The sequence below is a fragment of the Macaca nemestrina genome, chromosome 5 (genome assembly GCF_043159975.1).
Source record: "Macaca nemestrina isolate mMacNem1 chromosome 5, mMacNem.hap1, whole genome shotgun sequence".
Taxonomy (NCBI): Eukaryota; Metazoa; Chordata; class Mammalia; order Primates; family Cercopithecidae; genus Macaca; species Macaca nemestrina.
The window spans coordinates 66,773,239-66,793,154 of record NC_092129.1 but is presented as its reverse complement, the minus strand read 5'-3'; the positions used below and the strand labels follow the sequence as shown (position 1 = coordinate 66,793,154).

The 19,916-nt window shown below is 41.3% G+C and overlaps 1 protein-coding gene and 1 long non-coding RNA gene across 2 annotated transcripts in view; one reads left to right on the top strand and one right to left on the bottom strand.

Annotated features, from left to right (window-relative positions):
- The window catches only part of LOC105488991 (sterile alpha motif domain containing 5), a 486,349-nt gene that overhangs the window by 13,901 nt on the left and 452,532 nt on the right, over positions 1-19,916 (bottom strand). The gene's annotated exons all lie outside the window — the stretch shown is intronic.
- The window catches only part of LOC139363324 (uncharacterized), a 28,401-nt gene continuing 16,836 nt past the window's right edge, over positions 8,352-19,916 (top strand). Inside the window, exon 1 of the long non-coding RNA XR_011623435.1 lies at positions 8,352-8,451. This is a non-coding gene — a long non-coding RNA (uncharacterized lncRNA). The remainder of the gene's footprint in view (positions 8,452-19,916) is intronic.

Sequence of the window (19,916 nt, the reverse complement as noted above, 5' to 3'; positions counted from 1 at the left end):
GCTAATTCCAACCTAAATTACTGCAACATATAACCACAGGCAAGCAAAAGGGGGAAAGTATTAGCGGGAATCTCAAGGGAGTAAAAACACACTCTTGTTTTTTATTCTATGCAGAGCAAAAGATGGTCAGAGGATCAGGAATTAAGTGCTTTGCAAGGAATCTACATCGGGTTTCCAAAGGAAGGATCTGCCCCCTAAACCAGAGCCCAACCATTCCCAGTTTGCAAACTTAGATTTGGCCAGGTGCTTTGCGGAATAACACTCAATTTTCTAGAAAGAAGCAATAACAATAGCTTATTGGCCCTCAGATCTCAGATAAATAATCATGAAATTAGGTATTTATGATTTTAGGTTAACAGTGATCCAAAATATTCATAATTGTCAAGTTATTCAAAATGTTGAATGTTGATAATTGGTATAAACTTTCTAATTTCAGTCACTAATTAATTATAAAGTAAAACTTTCTAATTTCAGTTGCTAATTGGTTATAAAATATAACTGTGGCTCTGTTACCTCAGCTACAGATCATAAAACACAGAAGAAAAAATAGCACAGAAACTGTGCACTAGAAATTAAATTGTATTTAAAATTCATTGCAGTTACAGTCTCCAGTACATAAATAATTACTTCTAATTGCAGTATTCTTAAATTAAAAATGCAAACTAGTCTATTCTTTTACTTAAGTCTTGTGAAGATCAAGAAGGAATCCAAAAAGATATAGAACATGAAACACAGCTGGAAGTGACTAGGAAACAAAATGAGGAAAGGGTTTCCAGGCAAAAGTCACCTCTACTGCTCCATGAAAAAGTTCTTAGATGCTCCATTCATTAATTTATTCCAGAGATGTGTATTGAATGCCTACTATGTATAAAAGATTATCTCAGGCTTTGTATGAAAATCAGATACTTACAAAAACAACATTCATGTCCCTAAGTAGCTTACAGTCTAGAAGAAAAAGGATGCCTACCCACACATCAAGATGGTAGAGGGATACAGTGGTCAAAAGAGAAGTACAAACTAAATTGTGCTGACTAGTGTTAGGGTGGCCAGAGAGGATTCATGGAGAAAAGTTAGAACATACTCAAGGGCTGGGGGAGAGAAGGCTGTGACATATCAGGTTGTATATGATATAAGTATAGGCAAAGTGAGATCTGCTAAATAATCTACACACAGTCCAGTTGGTAGCCAAGTTTAATTTAGGAGTCTCTTATAAGAAAGTTGTGGGAAGAAAAGCTGAAAAGCAGCCTAGGGCCATGGTTTAGTAGTCCTTGAATGCTGGGCTGACCTCTTCCTGTTCTCACCTCCCAGTAACGAGCTGGTCATTAAGAGACCAAAATGCATTTCTTCACATACACAAGCTACAACAACAGCTGTGACCGTGTCTTGCTCTCTTTTTTGCATAATCCTAGTGCCTGGCACAAGGTAGGAACTCTAGAAACACAGTCACATTTATATGAGGCGACATGATAGATTGGCACATATTTGCTCACTTCCTCCAACACACAGCCAGGAGGAAGGTGGGGCTAACGTTCCTCCTGCTGTTTACTTCACCACCATTGTTCAGTCACCACCTCCCTTCACATCCACAACATCCACCGCATATAAATCCCTCTCCAATAGCGTCACTTTTATTCATCACCCTCTAGGAAGTTTCTCTACTTTTCCGAAGGATTTTCTACTATATCCCTGACATCACCTCCAATGAATTCACCATCCTTAAAAACCAGTATTTTATTTTCTATTACTTGGCCAAAATTTTAAATGAGCATCTGACATGTATTTATACATGGATAAATAATGTTTGGGGGTTAAAAATCTGAAAATATAGTTCTGTTCTTTAAGAAGTGTACAATTTGGAGGTAAAGCATACACAAATAACAAAATATAAGGCAGCATGTGGTAAAATGATAGTACCATAGAAATCCCAAGAAGATAAAGGTCAGTTCTGGCTGCGGGTATCTTGAGCAAGGCAGCACTTGGCATGTGGGGAAGATGGATTGGGGTCTGATGGATAGAGCCACAGGGAGAGAAGTGGGATCAGGAGGATGAAATAGTTGGGGGATAAGGTGGGAAAGTTCAGGGAACATTCTAGAAATGGAGAATAGGCAGGCAGGACTAGAGATTCGGAGCTGTGGGACATTTGGACAATAAGAGAGATTGGAACTCAGTCTCTAAAGGCTTCCAATGGACCACTATGAAGTTTAGATAGAATTGGCAGGCAACAATGGGGACTATATCTCAGTTGTTGAAAAAGTCTTAGGATGTATAAGACACATGCAGGGAGAAATCTATGTGAAGACAGAGGCAGAGGCTGGAACAATGGATCAACAAACCAAGGAATGCCAAGGCCTGCTGGCTGTCACCAGAAGCCAGTAAGAGGCATGAACACATTCTCCCTCAGAGTGCTTGGAAGGAGTCAACCCTGCTGACACCTTAATCGTGGACTTCCAGCCTGCAGAACTGTGAGACAAAAAATTTCTGTTGTTGAAGACAGCCATTTGGTGGTACTTTGTTACAGCAGCCCTAGGAAATGAATAGAGATTTGTGGACAGGAAAGGAGGAGTTATCTCTAAGAATCTTTGCTAGGATAGTCAATAGTTTTTCAGGATGGGAATTTGCAATCATCTGAGTCCTCTGAGAATCAGATGCCGATATGGTTTGGCTGTGTCCCCACCCAAATCTCATCTTGAATTCCCATGTGTTAGGGGAGGAAACCAGTGGGAGGTAACTGAATCACGGGGGTGGGTCTTTCCCATGCTGTTCTCATAATAGTGAGTAAGTCTCACGAGATCTGATCATTTTAAAAACAGGAGTTTCCCTGCACAAGCTCTCTCTCTTTGCCTGCTGCCATCCACGTAAGAGGTGACTTGCTCCTCCTTGCCTTCGCCACGATTGTAAGGCCTCCCCAGCCATGTGGATCTGTAAGTCCATTAAACCTCTTTCTTTTGCAAATTGCCCAGTCTCAGGTATGTATCAGCAGCATGAAAAAGGACTAATACAGATGCTAAGACAGGATTAAACATGCAAGGGTTTTCTTAGGGGAGATGTGTGTGTGAATGGGTGTAGCCAAGAGAGACGGAGTGAGAGACAGGGAGGGAAAATTGGACAGAAGCTGCCTTAATCACAGTCTATGGAAGATCTGGCAAAGCCTCTGGGGAGTCCTTTACCTTCTCCAGAAGTAGCTTCCTTGGTATCCCTACGTGGAGCTGGGCTTGGGTGATGATCCCAAAGGGCATCCCTGGTGCCCTTGGTCCATCAGCAGTCAGCACATTCGCACAGCCTCCCAGCAATGAGAGAACCAGGGAAAGGGGTCAGGAGGATAATGTGCATTGAGATGAGTTCAGTTTTTACATATGCAGAATTTTAGGCACCATCTGTAGATTCAGGGGACTGGAAAGGAGGTTTGGTTGGGGTGCAGGTGAGAGGGCAGGAGTGAGATTTCTGAGTCCTCTGAAAAAAGGCTGGTTGAGATTACGAAGGGTAAGAATATAGCAGAGAACAGGAGAGACCCTTATGAACATGATACTTTTGAGGAGAGGAGTTAGGGAGAGGAGCAGAAGGAGGACCCCAAACTATTGAAGTTTGCAGAGGTGAGTGATGGAGGCAGGGGACTAGCCAGGTGGGGCTGCAGCTTGCTGGGAGCCTAGGGAGGAGGTTCGCTAGGAGGAGGAGCCCTCAGAATGAAATATGCAGAGCAAACCAGAAGGAGGAGGATGGAAGGATGCATGGGTTTTGGAGATTAGGGGGACTTTCAAGAAGCAGATTGAAGTGGGAGTCTGGTTTCATGGGAGAAGAAATGAGTTGTGCAAGGTTGAAGCATAGAGCAGCAAAGGCAGACACTGTATTTTCTATTTTCCTTGTAATAAGATACAGTAGTTAAGGGGGAAAAAAAACCAACCAACTTTCCAAGGAACAATATTTGGCATTCAAAGATGACATCTAAAAACATAGATAAAATGATGTTTGTGCACATACAGTTTTTCTCAACTCCTGATCTGTCTATAAAACAGGGGCATCTGTTCTGGGATTCATACTCTCAAGCAAGATGAAGCAATAGAACGGGCCAGGAGTGGTGGCTCACGCCTGTAATCCCAACACTTTGGGAGGCCGAGGCGGGTGGATCACCTGAGGTCAGGAGTTCAAGACCAGCCTGGCCAATATAGTGAAACTCCATCAATACTAAAAATAAAATTAAAAAAAATTTAGCCAGGCATGGTGGCGTGCACCTGTAATCCCAGCTACTTGGGAGGCTGAGGCGGGAGAATCACTTGAACCTGGGAGGTGGCGGCTGCAGTGAGCCAAGATTGTGCCACTGCACTCGAGCCTGGGTGACAGAGCAAAACTCCATCTCAAAAAAAAAAAAAAAAAAAAAAAAGAAGCATTGAGAACAATATAAGCATTGTATACATGTTTTCGATGTTTTCAGTTGTGCTATTCCCAGTTACAGTATTTAGATTGTAAACAGAAAGAAAGAGAAATTCACCATCTCTTCATTCCTCTGTCTAATTGGGGATTCTCGTGGCAAGCCCCTCAGGGGTCTACAGCTGGAGCTGCAGCTTTTCCACAGGAGCCTCTTAGCCAACAACGAACAGATGAGTATCTGCATATTGTAGTAGACATGGTGCTCCCACCGCCACCGCTCTGACCTCTTCAGTAGTTCACAGCTTGAAGGGCTTCTCTGCTCTCACAATGCCCTTCTCTACTCTTTGCTGACTGTGAAAAGGTTACTGAGAAGTTAAGCAAAGCATTTAGACACACAGATGTTCTAATGTCTAAAGTTCAAGTTGAACAGAACATTTGATCGCATCTTACTTATATTTGCTTTTATTTTGCATCTTTTCAGGGAGTCCAATTGTTAGAGCTAAACTGAGACCCAGGAAATGCTAATTCTCCCCAAATCTGAAAGCTTGGAATGCCAGATCTGGAGGTGATTTCTTCCTGGTTCTCATTTCTGTGCCCTTCCCATTGCACTGCCTCAAATGGAATTCAATACCATCTATTAGTAAATGTGCCCATTTAAAAAACTTCACACGACCAGGCGCAGCAGCTCATGCCTGTAATCCCGGCACTTTGGGAGGCCGAGGTGGGTGGATCACGAGGTCAGGAGTTTGAGACCAGCCCTGATCAACATGGTAAAACCCCGTTTCTACTAAAAATACAAAAATTAGCCAGGTGTGGTGGTGGGTGCCTATAATCCCAGCTACTCAGGAAGCTGAGGCAGGAGAATGCTTGAATCAGAGAGGCGGAGGTTGCAGTGAGCTGAGATTGTGCCACTGCACTCAAGCCTGGGCAACAGAGCAAGACTCTATCTCAAAACAAACAAACAAACAAACAAAAAGACCAACTTCACACACACACACACACACACACACACAATTTTAGTTTGAAATATTCTAAATTAACTTCCCAAGTACTATCATTTTGTCACTATATTTTAGAAAAATAAAGTGTATTTTGTTTATGTAGGTTTCTGTTTTAAAACACCATTCTCATTGGGTTGCTCTGTAATACAAAGCAATATATCTGAAGAACAATTACTGAAAGGATCAAACCTCACACACAGGTTGTTTTGATACTATTACGTTGTGGTATTCACATTTTTTGTTTATAAATGTTAATTTTGCATGAAGTAAACAGATACAGTACCCCTAAAAAACCATATTCTATTTCAGTATGAGTTATTACGGTGCTTTGGCTATAGACTGAAATGTAAGCAGATAAAAGCCTCCATGATGTTCAACCACTCTTTATTGTTACAAACGCAGGCGCGTTTGGAATTCCATTGCCAGGGAGGGTTCCAGCTCCACACAGCCAAGTCCTCCAGAGGGGAAATCTGCCAAAGCCCCTTTAACCACATGCCTGTAGGAATTTGTGCACTTAATTAAATGCACATACCAAGTAGGTAATCAACAGAGTCACTGTTTATTCACACACGTGGCCCTGAATCACCAGATGGCATGCATTAGAGACCTACACTCCCTGATGGTGTGCTGCATCATAGAGAACACGCTAAACACAGACAGGTATTGCCTCCAATATTGTGTATTGAAAATAAACAATACAGATACAGTATAAAGAAGAGGATAATCCTATACATAATAGTAACTTGGAGAAAAAAGTCTTTAAGATGTTTCAATCAGTAAACATTCAAGAAAGATGTTGGAGAAGTTGACTGAGCATCTGTTTTCATGAACCCTGAAAACATGTTATGGCATAATTGAATTAACCATACACCTTTTTTCTTTTGGAGATGGAGTCTCACTCTGTTGCATAGGCTGAAGTGCAATGGCACGATCTCGGCTCACTGCAACCTCCACCTCCCCAGTTCAGGTGATTCTCCTGCCTCAGCCTCCCAAGTAACTGGGACTACAGGCATGCACCACCATGCCCAGCTAACTTTTGTATTTTTAGTAGAGATGGGGTTTCACCATATCGGCCAGGCTGGTCTTCAACTCCTGACCTCAAGTGATCCACCTGCCTTGGACTCTCAAAGTACTGGGATTACAGGTGTGAGCTACTGGGCCTGGCCTGGCATACACTTTTGAATCATAATGTTGCCTTCGATCACAAGATGTTTGGCCGATACAGTTTTTGTGGTAAAGCAGAATACATGATATTTGCTGACACTGCAGAAATATTTCCTAATAGACTTTTCAGATGGTAGAATTTTCCCAAGATTAAAGTTCCTTCATAATAGAATAGTGGATTATGCCAGAGAAGCTGCAATGCAGCCCACCTTTTCATTCACAAGTGGACTAAGTAAAAGCATATAGCAGGGTGCTGTGATGAACACGCTTTAAGGTTGCTTCAACTTCTGGTGCTCATGCCCTTTTAGAATGGTCTCCCCATGTGTGTGATTTGCTTCTAACTAATAGAATATGGAAAAGGTGATGCCACTCCCTTGATTGCATTATGTTATATAAAATCCCATCCTGCTGACTCTGTCTCTCTTTCCCTCTCAGCTGCTGGCTTTGAAGAAGCAAGCTGCCATAATCCCTACTGTTGCAAAAAAAAAAAAAAAAAGAAAAAAGAAAAAAAAAACAAATTCTGCCAATGACCTGGTAGAGTTATCTCTTGACACTGACATTCTCCTCCCACAAACATATGTGCTGCTCCTAGCTATATACTTGACCCACAGAGAATCTTTGTAGCTCCCAAAATGGGCCATACTATCTAACCTCTGGGCTTTGCAGGTGCTGTTCCCTTTGCCTAAGACACCTGCTGGCTGATTTCTATTCTCTAGAACACAGCTCCGATAGTACTTCGCTAGGAAATCCTTCCGTGTTGCTACAAGACTGAGCTAGTTTCCTCCTAAGTGATCCCATAACATCATATTCTTACCCCTACAGGAATATGTCTTGGTCCAGACACTTTTGGTAATAACAGAATTCTATTTTAAGCAAGTCAAGGCTAAAAAAATGTTTTCTTAGGCAGGGCACAGTGGCTCACGCCTGTAATCCCAGCACTTTGGGAGGCCAAGACGGGCGGATCACGAGGTCAGGAGATCGAGACCATCCTGGCTAACACGGTGAAACCCATCTTTACTAAAAATACAAAAAATTGGCTGGGTGCAGTGGCAGGTGCCTGTAGTCCCAGCTACTCAGGAGGCTGAGGCAGGAGAATGGTGTGAACGCGGGAGGTGGAGCTTGCAGTGAGCCAAGATCCGGCCACTGCACTCCAGTCTGGGCAACAGAGCAAGATTCCGTCTCAAAAAAAAAAAAAAAAAAAGTTTTTTAAAAATGCTGGGGTATCTCAGAACCTGAGGCAAAGTTGAACAACTGTGCCTCTAGAAAGGTGGGAACCACTTTTTCATCTGGGAAGCCATTGGAAAATGGAACTACCGATTGCTTGGTCTCTTTCTCTTGCTGTGTTGAGTCCTGCAGTCTCTTGCTACTATTTCTCTTCTACATCTCTTACAAGCCTTCTCTCTGTGAAGGCCAGATTGCACTGTTAGGCATCTCCATGGCTGGTGTGATAAATACATATTTTGTCTTTGTCCCTAGGTTTCTGGCATACAGCTTCCTAATCCCTTGGAATTTCGTGGGTGATAGGAATATCTTTTGTTTTAAGGAGGCAACTAACTCTTGGTTGGTCCCTACATAAAATGAGGATGGGTGCTGGCTGCCAGAAAGGCCAAGGCATGATTAAAGGTTTGGAAGTTTTACCCAACCTTCCCTTCCACACCCACCCTCAACCTCCAGGGAGGGGAGAGGGCTAGAGACTGAGTCAATCACCAGTGGCCAGTGATGTAATCAATCATGCCTACATAACAAAACCTCCACAAAATCCCTCAACAATGGGTTCAGAGAGCTTCAGGGCCGGTGAACACATGGAGGTGATGGGTAGGGGCTCAGAGAGCCCAGGGAAGCATCTTGGCCTTTGCCATGTGCCCTGGGCATCTCTTCCAATTGGCTGCTTCCGGGTTGTATCCTTTATGATAAACTGGCAATGGTAAGTAAAGCGTCTACCTGAGATCTGTGAGTGATTCAAATCTTAGGAGGGAGCTGTGGGAACCCCAGACTTTGCAACCAAGTCAGACAGAGTGTGGGTGCCTTAGTTTCTTGATCCTAGTGATTGGCAGCCACAGTGAGGGCAGTCTTGTAGAACTGAGCCCTTAACTTGTGGGGTTCATGTGAGAACTGAATTATAAAACAATCAGTTGGAGTCCAGAGAGTTGGAGAATTGGTTGGTGTGAAGAAAAACATCCATGTATTTGGTTTCCAAAGGCTGAGAGTAAAAACAGTACATACCATGTCAACCATCCTCTTCCACTGGCCCCATCTGCTATTCACCCAGTTCAAGCAACCCACTCTGATATGCTAGCACTTTCTTTCTCAATTCTAATCCTAAAAGAAAGAGATTCTGCCTCACCAGTTGGAATATAGTGCCATCCTTGGAATAATCACTACAGCTTGGAAACAGTCCTATATCTTAAAATGGCTGTCAAGGCCTACCCCTGTGGGTAGTGGGCTGTTCTCAGCCCAGGGAAGATAGCATGTCAGTTTATCACATCACATGACAATTGTCTATTAGTCCATCTCTCCTACTAGTCTATAAACTCCATGACTGTAGAGTTTGTACCATAATTTCCATTGAGCATCCCTTATCTGATAGATTAGTAGCACAAAAGAGGTACTCACTAAATATCAGTTGAATAAATGAGGAGTATTATCTTTTTCCTTTGATTAACACACTTTTAGTACTGTTGTCAGTAATAAAAGTTCTTTGATCTTTTAATGAAAGTATTAAACAAAAAAAATGTTTCCTTCCATTGTCATCAAAACAGCTGGCTAGGGAACTGAGAAACTGAAGCTCTGCTTAGCATAGATTAGTGATGAATATAACCGATTCACTTCTCCCCATTACATACTCTCTGACAGAGATTAATCTCCTACTTTAAGCCAGTATCTCCTAGAAGTTGAACACAAGGCATAGGTTCATTGAAGACTCAATCACCTTTTGAATTACAAAGAAGTTTTACTTCATTGGAAGGTCTACTATTATTCGTAAATGACTCAACTTAATCAACCATGAATTTTCTCACTGAAAAATTCCCAATTGTTAAAGTGTCTTAAAGAGCTTCAAGTACTAGACTCTAGAAAAGCTGTGTATGTTTGTATATACATATGTGATTTTTAAATCTTGATTTTTAAACCAAGCACCTGAGATAAGTCTTAGGCAATTTGAACTTAAAAAAACAGATATATGACATTATCAAACTTTCTTAAATCTATGGTGTGAATTAAAATTCTTATATAGGTATCTGACACTTGCAATCTTGCACTGAGGATAGTTTTAACCCTCTGGTTATTAAGAATATCCCTTGATACTTTCCCAGGGGAAATTCCAAAGGCTATGTTGTCTGCAGTCTGAACCATTCCCCTGAAGTGTAATTCTTTTTCCTAGCGAGTCCTGCCTCATTGTTGCAAAACAGCAATCAACAACTCTTGCTCCCAAGTCTAAGGAAATAACATCTCTGTAAACCTTTTCCTGACAGATGAAGCTGGACTGCTAGGCCATCCTCAGCCTAGGAGGATTCTAAAGAGAGTACCTATCTAAGTTAGTGACTTACTGGTCAACCAACTCCAATAAGCCTAGCCTAGGAAACCTGCAGAGAGCCCTACTTTAAGGAATGGTTAGGCTTGTGCTGCCACAGATGACGTAAGCATGCCTTGCTAGAGGATCCAAATTTCCTTAGCTTTGGATGATTCCTGGACTATATCTCTTAGAACAAGATTCCTCTTCTGGAATCTGGCCAATTAAATTTCAAAACAAAAAGAACCTAGAGACTTTTTAAAAGGCTTTAACTATTATAGCCTTCAATAACTCTTTACTATTCTTAGTCTAATAAAGTAAATGGCAGAGACAAAGGTGGGTTGGTGGTGAGGTTGTTGAGGATTAGCTGTTGATTTCCAGGATTGTATGACTAGTATTTCTATCATCCAGGCATTATTCAGGTCTGTGGCAAGCAGGATCCAATTTTTGTTAATACCATATATCTTTCTTTCTGCCCTCGTCCTGCCCGCAACACACACACACTTACACTTACACAGTCCCTGTTCATGCCCATGTCATCTGCTCTGAAGACCTGAATACCAAGATTGATGACATGTCACATAAAGGTACTTTCCTAAGGCCCCAGAAATGTATTTTCCTCAATGAAAAATTTCCTGCAAACTTATTTTGGCATGAAAGCTGGCAATGCTACATGGAAGATGAAGGGATAAATCAGAGGGCAATGAATTGCCTTTCTACCTTGGAGGCCATTGGCACTTTCTTCTCTTTGCTTGTGATTCTGTTAGAAAATCATCTCATTCTCTTAATTTTAACCTTATGATAGTTGATGTAGTTTGGATATTTGTCCCCATCCAAATCTCATGTTGAATTGTAATCCCCAGTATTGGAGGTAGGATCTGATGGGAGGCAATTGGATCACAGGGGTGAATTTCTCATGAATGGTTTAGCACTATCTTCTTGGTGCTGTCCTCATGATAGTGAGTTTTCATAAGATCTGGTCATTTAAAAGTATGTGATCCCTCCCCCTCCCCCACCACTGCCCCTCGCCACTCCTGCTCTCACTATGTGATGTGCCCGCTCCCCCTTCACCTTCTGCCATGATTGTAAGCTTCCTGAGGCCTCCCCAGAAGCAGATGCTAGTGCTATGCTTCCTATACAATCTGCAAAACCACCATGAGCCAATTAAACTCCTTTTCTTATAATATACCCAGTCTCAGGTATTTATTTATGGCAATGCAAGAATGACCTACTAATACAAGGGTAATGGTCAGACCAAGGAGATTAATGGGCTGAGAAGAGTACAACATCCTAAGGGCCATTAAAATGCTGTCTATCATACCTCTAGGAAAGTTTTCTCTTCTCCATCTGTATTGAGAAACTACTGGTGACTGTGTCTTTACTCTCTCTTGAACTCTCCCAGCATCAGTAGGGCTGACTTCCTGGTGCCTGATTTTACAAGAACTGCTGGTTAGCAAGTTTGTGCGGCAATATAGGAAAGAAATCTGGCTAAGGCTACCAAGGGATTTCTAAATTTAAACCTTATAAACTTATTGGCTGTCCCTCTCCACTCCTTCTAAATTCCTCAACTTTGTGGGAAAACTTGAATTTAGCCCCAGAATTAATAATGTGGTCAACTGTGAGACATAATTGCACAGGGTGTAACTCTGGCATAGAACCCAGTAGATAACTTAGCAGTTTGCTTTTCCCTGGCTTATACAGCATAGTAAGTGACACAGATCTAGGGAGACCTTGTCAAGCTCACGCAGTTGACGTCGCAGTTCATTCTAGAACCACATCTTTTTGGTTTCTCCCTTTTAAAATACAGTTTCACAAAAGGAGACTAGTTTTACATGCACTTTTTTTCCTTAAAAAACTTACCATGATATTGAAATACTTAAAAATTCTGCTTTAATAGACATAGTACTAAGAGGCCAAATCGTATGATGTTAAGTGTGAATTATATTCTGTAGGACATCACCTTAACTGTGAAATATGTTGGCTTATGTTATTCCTTCTCTACTTTTGTTTCGTATTACTTGTAATAGCTACAGTGTCAGAGGTAAAGTTGCCCATTAGTCATCTTTAAAACAGTTATCCATAAGGACTAGCCTATAATTTGGGTAGTGATGTAGCATCACATCTATTAAAGGGATAATTTGGCATATGTATTATGTTTATTTTATAGAAGAATGAAGCAGTGTAGACCCAAGAGCTCAGCATGTGGGTGTATATGGCTTATGTCCTAAAATCTGACTTTTGCAGAGAAGTGGATCTCAGGTTATTTCCTCTCATGGATGGAGAATAAAAATGAGAAGAGCCTCTCTTTGGCCCATATTCTTATTACACATAATTGGCAAATGTCTTGTTAGATACTAACCTCAACATAGTGACTTGAATAGTGTCTCCCAAAAAGACATGTCCAAGTCTTAACCACTGGTACTTGTGAATGTGACCTTATTTGGTAATGTAGATTTTACAGATATAGTTAAGGATCTTGGGATGACATCATCCTGGATTTAGGGTGGGCCTAAACTCCAATGACTGCTGTCCATATAAGAGAAAGAAAAAAGAGCTTTCAGACACACAGACACAGAAATACAGGAGGAAACCATGTGAAGATGCAGGTTGAGATTAGGGGGATGTGTCTATAAGCCAAGGAAAGCCGGAGACACCAGAAGCTAGGATAGAGGCATGAAATGGATTTTCCCTCAGACCTTCCAGAAGGATTTTGGACTTCTGCCATCCTAAACTGTGAGAGGATAAATTTATTTTGGTTTGAGACATCAAGTTTGTCGGAATTTACCCTAAGAAATTAGCCTTAGGAAACAAATACACTCAGATGTTATTTGTCATCTCTGTTTCTGTTGGTTTTCAGTTCTACTTTTCATTTCCTACCACCACTTTCTTGAAGAAAGCTCTTTCCTTCATCTTTTAAGAAGTATTTACTAAGGACATCTTTTATGTCTTCATAATGACCTGACCACCTCTGCTCCCCTCTCTCTATGGTCCAGGACTCCTACCCGGGGCCCTTCAGGAGCTCCAATCTAGCAGCTTGGCTTTAGCTAGGCCTAGCTGGGCACCTGGTTCTGTCTGTCCTCTTTTTTCCCAGTCTGCTGCTAGGCCGGCTGTGGACACCCCACACCCTAATGAGTGTTTCCAGTCACAGAGAGCTGGCCTATTTTATCAGGGAACCAGAACCCACTATGACTTGGCCTTTTCAAGACTATGTTGGACCAGAAAAGCTTGAAGTGGAGGTCTAAGCATAGCTGAGTTACTTTATAGTCGCTGAAAAAATATTTACAGAGGATGGAACAAGGTTTCCTTGCAACACCAGTAGAGGAGAGGCTCAGGGTGCCTGCACACTAAAGTCTGCGTTTGACTCCCCTAACCACCAGGAGACTGATTTTCAGCACCACCCAGCATATTGCTGTCTGAAAATCATCCAGGACCTTCCTACGCCTGCTGAGGTCCTATGAAGTATTCAGATCCTTAGACTCTCTCATCAATTTATCCTTGATGGGTCTAAGGTGGGTCTCATCACAGACCCACCTATGATGCAGAAACAGACCCTTGATCCCCAGCTCAAGTTGAAAAGGTTGGTGCTCACCCAAGGGCATTGGATGGGCCTTGACTAAAGCCATTTCCCAGAGGGGGGCAGGGCTCTTTCTACTTCAGCAACATTTTGGATTTATGAATCCCCAATCTCTGGTACAAAGAATCCCAGCACAAAACTTCCTTTGAGACCAAGACACAATCCCTGAACACTTATCAGAGCAAATACATTCAGTTCAAACTGAGGCCTGTCATAGCAGGTTTATCAAACAGTAAATGTTCAAAATTGCAATCTACCCCCTCCCCTAACTCAGCACACTCTATCTCTCTTTCTGTTTTACTTGGAACTATAGCATTATCATCATAGGACAGACTACATAGAGTGATTATTTGTTTATTGTCTGTGTTCTCTAGATCCACACATGAATTCCACGTAGGTGAAGAGTTTTGTTTGCTTTGTTAATTGCTGTTACACCAATACCCAGAAAAATCCCTGGCATGTAGACAGCAATGAAGAAATATCTATTAAATTAATCATATGGATGATGAGGTCATAATATCTATTCAAGGACAACCTTCTTCTGTAGGAGATGAAAAGCCCAGGAAATATAAAAGACCTGCAGAGGAACTGCAGGGAGGAGGGAGAGGAATGGAATGGTGGCTATTTGCAAGTAGTGGGCTCAAAAGGTGGACTAGACTGTGATGAAGGGGCACACAATCTCTCAGGACAACAAGCAAAAAGGCAGAGTTCTCTGGGGTGGGCTGAAGTCTCTTAACCCCTTTAAGCTTCATCTTCCTTCAAGGTCATGTGATATCACTATGGAGATGTGCCCACCAGTACTGCCGTTTGAGTGATCTTGAGAGGCAGGAAGAAGACATGCATACCTAGGATGTAGTAGCATTGAGCCAAGCTCAACTGCCAATACCTGGATGACAACACAAACCTACACAGAGCAAGGTGTGAGTCTATCTATTCCAACCTTTGCACAGGCCAGTCACACTGGAAACACTTGCTATATGTTTGCTAAATCACATTGCACATTACAAAGTTGCAATAGTAAGGAGCAATATCATAAATTTGTTTAATGTAGCTGCTGCCTTGGCATCCATGTTTAGGCCTACACAAGTTGTCTGAAACCTGAATGAGCTCTATGACCTTTGGCTCACAAGGAGGGAAGTTTAAACGTCCCCCATTGTATGGGTGTTTGCAATTTGGCCCACTTGTTCCTCACTGACTCAAAAGCTGACATATCCCACAGCTACTGACCACAATAAAACCTAATGGTCAACACCAGAATCATGTAAATATGTTCCCCCTTCATGCATATTTTCTTTAAACTAGCTAATCCACAATCCCCATAAGAGCCTAAGGGATAACGCCCATAGACCTTAGCATAGGCAGAGTCCCACAGGTCCATAAGTTCTGTTTTGCTCCCTCTCTCTCTCAATCCTCTCTCACTTTGCCACCCACTGGTTATGCTCCCTGCTGCCTCTGGACTTCCCATCAGTCCTCCCCTGCACCCACCCCCGCCACCTGTCATTACCCCTCACCTCTCTGGGACTTGTGAGTAACAAATTTCTTCCATTTCATGCATTTTCGTTTCACCTTCTCATTGTGTCTCTCCTGATACACACACCCAACTCGGTCAGGGGTCTCCTACAGAATGATGATTTTTTGCTTATGGCGACTCTCAAAAGAGACCTTGAAACCAAGTAAAATAAATGAAATTGACAACATACAGTCAAATGTTGCCGAGTGCTTTCTGCTGCCAGAGGCATACAGTTACCAGTTATACCACATTTGGCACTGTACATAAAGATTCTAATTTTTTTCAAAGTTGTAATGTTATGTCATATAAACAGTTAAACACTTCTAGCTCTCTGGAAATATTCTCCTATTATAGAATGACTTCTTCCCTAATCAGTGAAGGTAACAAAGGTTTGCAATGAAGTATCTTACCTTTTGTCCTCCCCCATCAATATCTTTAAATGTAAAATGCTTATAATACAAGGATAAAATGTTTCCCACCAGACTAGGAGTGCGTGGGGGAACCATGCCTCATTATAGGGTGTATTTTATGTGGGGGGGAAGTAAATTAGAGGCTTATATTAGGACGTGCCCCGGGGGCACACCCATGTCAATGAACTTTAAAGGGCAGTATTAAGTTACGTGACAGCATAACCAGCAAGTGAAGGATCTCACTATGAAAGGTCACCTGCAACTCGAACAATATTTCCTATTTTGGCACATAATCTGGTACCTTTTGACACATTTCTCTTCCTCAGGATATGATTTTTGTGAAATAGACCCAACGCATTTTCTCTGCTTTGGTTGTAATGAATGTGTCCAATTTGTGCTCATGGTAATACAGATGCCTGTAAGCAGCCCTTGCTATTTTTGTTGTTTTTAATGCTAGATATTAAAAAGTGGCATTTGCATTACTCTAGGTTATTTTGAGATGTCATAGAATTTTAGATTGTTTGGAATCGAAAGGAACCTCTAAAACAACACCTCAGTCTAATTCAGTCCTTTTACAAATGAAGACACCACGCTGGGTAGGAATGAAGATACTTTGCCTGAGGTTACATAGCAAAGAAAGAGTAGAATTCCAGCTCCCTATTCCCTAGCCTGCTCCAATTTCCATCCTAATACAAGCTTTACACGTTTGTCAGAAAACATTTAGAAGAGGGGATTAGCAGTACCCTATGCTGAAATTCCTGTGAAATTCTTTAATTGGGTGTCTCTCTTCCATAGTCCCACTATCTCATATCTTCTTCCTACACTGTCACATTCTCAATGAATTCCCAAGAACCTAACTTTGTTCCCCATGCAGATACCATGAGCCATGTCTGGCAGGTCACTACTTTTGTGTCTAATCTGATTGCATGACTTTATGCTCAGAGTCTTTACTCATTGTTCTTATGTGTTGGACCATGACCATAGCTTATCAAATCTCCTATCTCTGATGATCATTGATGCTTCTCAATATTCTGTTTTGTGATGGAATTTTATCCACACTATTGGAAAGGAGGAAGAAAATGTGCAAGCTGTCCAGTGGTTCTGTTCTTGGGCAAAGATCCTCAGTTAAACAGAAAGGCTATTATCAAGCTGGTTTAGGTCTTGCTTGTCATTTTCCTCATCGAATTTGCAAAAATTGATGAATCTTATGCCCCTTTAATGTGTAGTTTAAAATACTGTTTTTGCATAATCATCATGATTTTGCTACAGAAATCAATTTACCGAAGTTCAAGAAAAGCACATCAGTCACCGAACGGTTATTCAGATAATGTTCAAGAGCAAACCTATTCTCTTTCCATCAGTCAGCAGACTCTGCCTGAGTGTTTACCATGAACACCAAAGTAAAGGGAAAATACTCTCTGTGGCTACTCAGCCATTTGTAAGTTCAGCTGGTGCAGGTGTGGTGTGCCTCATTTCCCCTAAGATTGAGCAGCACCTTATTTTCATTCCTTTACCCCAACACACACATACACACACACACACACACACACACACACACACACATACAATTCTTTAAGACCTGATACAGCTCGATTTTCAGTTCAAGAAGAGAGGGGAAGGTTGGGAAGACAATAATTTTAGTATTTGCCTGAGTTAAAGTATTACCATTCACAGTGTTTGCTAGGAAAAGTACAATACCCTTTGAAGACGGTTAATGACATACCTGCACACCACTTTGTGGGGTATCTGAGTACATTTAAGTCAGCTGACACTCCTGGGTCCTCCAAGCCATACTTGAGCTTATTTGTGAGTCAGGTTCAAGGTGATCAGCTGGAATCCCCTGGCTTTCCCTCTCAGGATACCCTAGAAACCAGCTCTCTGAAAAGTCCCCTCTACCCTGACGTATTTTGTTGCCGGTCTTTGCTCTTGTCTATTTAATGCCTTTGTACTTCAGTTTGTTTACTCACAAAATAGGAATAATGCTTGTCTTATCTGGTTCCACAAATATGCTATATATAACGATAAAACGAGGAAACAGAAAAGTGCTTAGCATTCCAGAAGAAAGGGACTAATTTAATGTTATTATACAAGAAAATATGACATCATGACATTTCTCTACCTCTTTATTTAAAATAGAAATGAAAGATAGATGTGGAGGATTTCTGTGAAAAACATTTAGAACTCAGGCAAAGTACTGCTTGAAGTATTTCATTCAAAAGTGCCAAGAAAAATACTATGCTTATTGAACTGTATATTTCTATGCAATATATCACTACAGCATTGCATATTTTTGATATGCAAATTTCTATGGAACCAAAGATGCAAACATCCTCCTCTGATTGCCATAGGCTTTTGTATAATACAGATAAACACATAGTAAAATTGCAATTCAAAGAAGAATGTTCTTATCAGAAAGAACAGACTGGCAGCACGTTTCCTTGCTCTGCAGCACAACAAAAATTTTTATGACATTCTGTAAGTTAAGCATGAATTTATTGATTTTTGCCACTTCTTGTTCAGAAATACATGGCATCAAAGAGAGAAATGCATATGTCAATGTGACTTAAACAGCCCAATTATTAATTTCTAGAATGTCCATCTTGATACAGGAGGTAACCTTAGGGACAGGATTGTCAGGCAAAGCCTGAGTTTGGACCTGAGTCCTACTGGACTTAGGTTCTGCAAAAGAGAAGACAGAGATTATACTTCTAGTAAACAATTTTCAAAAATGAGGGCATTTTAATATAAATGCAAGATATATGTGCTGAAATATGTTTGAAGTTTAGAGCTGAATAAGGAGGGGATATTATTTTATTTGACAAATAAGATAATTATCACATCCTATTTTTATCATAACCAACCCAGATTTACATCCTCTGCATCATTTTCACCCCCACACATCATATTTTTAAAGGGTAGGAAAAAATAGATGATTTACGATTATTATACTTTATCTCACAAAGAAAACTCTTTTGCACTGGGAAAGTCAAAACTTTTCTCCAAAAGTCTCTATTTAGAATGTTCTTCTGTCATTCTTGTAGCAATGAGAGGCAATATGGCCTTAGTTCAGAGATTCTTTAAGAAAACTGATACCTCCTGTGATGGTTAATAATTAGCTGTCAACTTGACTGGATTGAGGATGCCTAGAGGGCTGGAATTGTTTCTGGGTGTGTCTGTGAGGGTGGAAGGACACTGATGTGTGAGTCAGTGGACTGAGAGAGGAAGACCTGCCCCCAGCATGGTGAGGACCATCCAATCAGCTGTAGGCACAGCTAGAACAAAGCAGGTGGAAGAAGGAGGACATTCAGCTTTCTTTTCTTTTGTTGCTCACATTCTCTTTCTCTCTTTTGTAGCAGTACACCCTTTCCTCTTCCTGCTTTTGCATATCAGACTCCAGGGTCTTTGGCCTTTGGACTCTGGGACTTGCACCAGTGGCTTTTCAGGGGCTGTCAGGTCTCTGGCCTGCATTGTCAGCTTCTCTAGTTTTGAGGCTTTCAGAACTGGACCAAGCCATGCTACTGCCTTCCCTAGGAGCCATACTACAAACTTCTCTAAAAGCCATGCTTCTGTCATTCTCCAGCTTATAAATGGACTATTGTAGAATTTTTAATCCTCTGAGCCAATTCTCCCTAACAAATTCCCTTTATTTATATATTATAGAAACATGTGTGTCAGGAAACCAATATGTTTCCTATTGGTTCTGTCTCTCTGGAGAGACTGACTGAAAATTGGTATGAGGAGTGGCTATAAACACACTTGAAAATGTGGAAGTGGCTTTGGAACCGGGTAACAGGCAAAGGTTGGAAGAGTTTCAAGACTCAGAAGGAGAGAGAAAGATGAAGGAAAGTTTGGAACTACCTAGAGACTAGTTAAGTGGTTGTAACCAAAATGCTGATAGAAATACAGATAAGAAAGGCCACACTGAGGAGGTATCAGATGGAAATGAGGAACTTATTGGGAACTGGAGCAAAGGTCGTTTTACTAGGCATAGCAAAGTACTTGGCTGCCTTGTGTCCATGCACTAGAGTTTTGTGGATGGCTGAACTTAAGAGGGGGCAATCTAGGGTATCTGATAGGAGAAACTTCTAAGCAGCAAAAGGTCTATGACATTTAGTGGGTAGATGCCAGGGATGCTGCACAATCTACAGTGTGTAGGAGAGTGCCATACAATAAAGGACTTTTCCTCACATACATTTTAAATGCTCTACTGGACATTTATGTAGGTGAAAACTGGTTTGTAATTACCTTAACCCAGAATCAAACTATTTCAAACATAAATCATTTCTGGTTAATTTTTCAGCTACACTAAATTTTCTAGGAATTCAAGTACTATGTATATCAAAGGAGAGTTATACTTTTTTCCCCCAATGTTTTACCAAGATTTGTT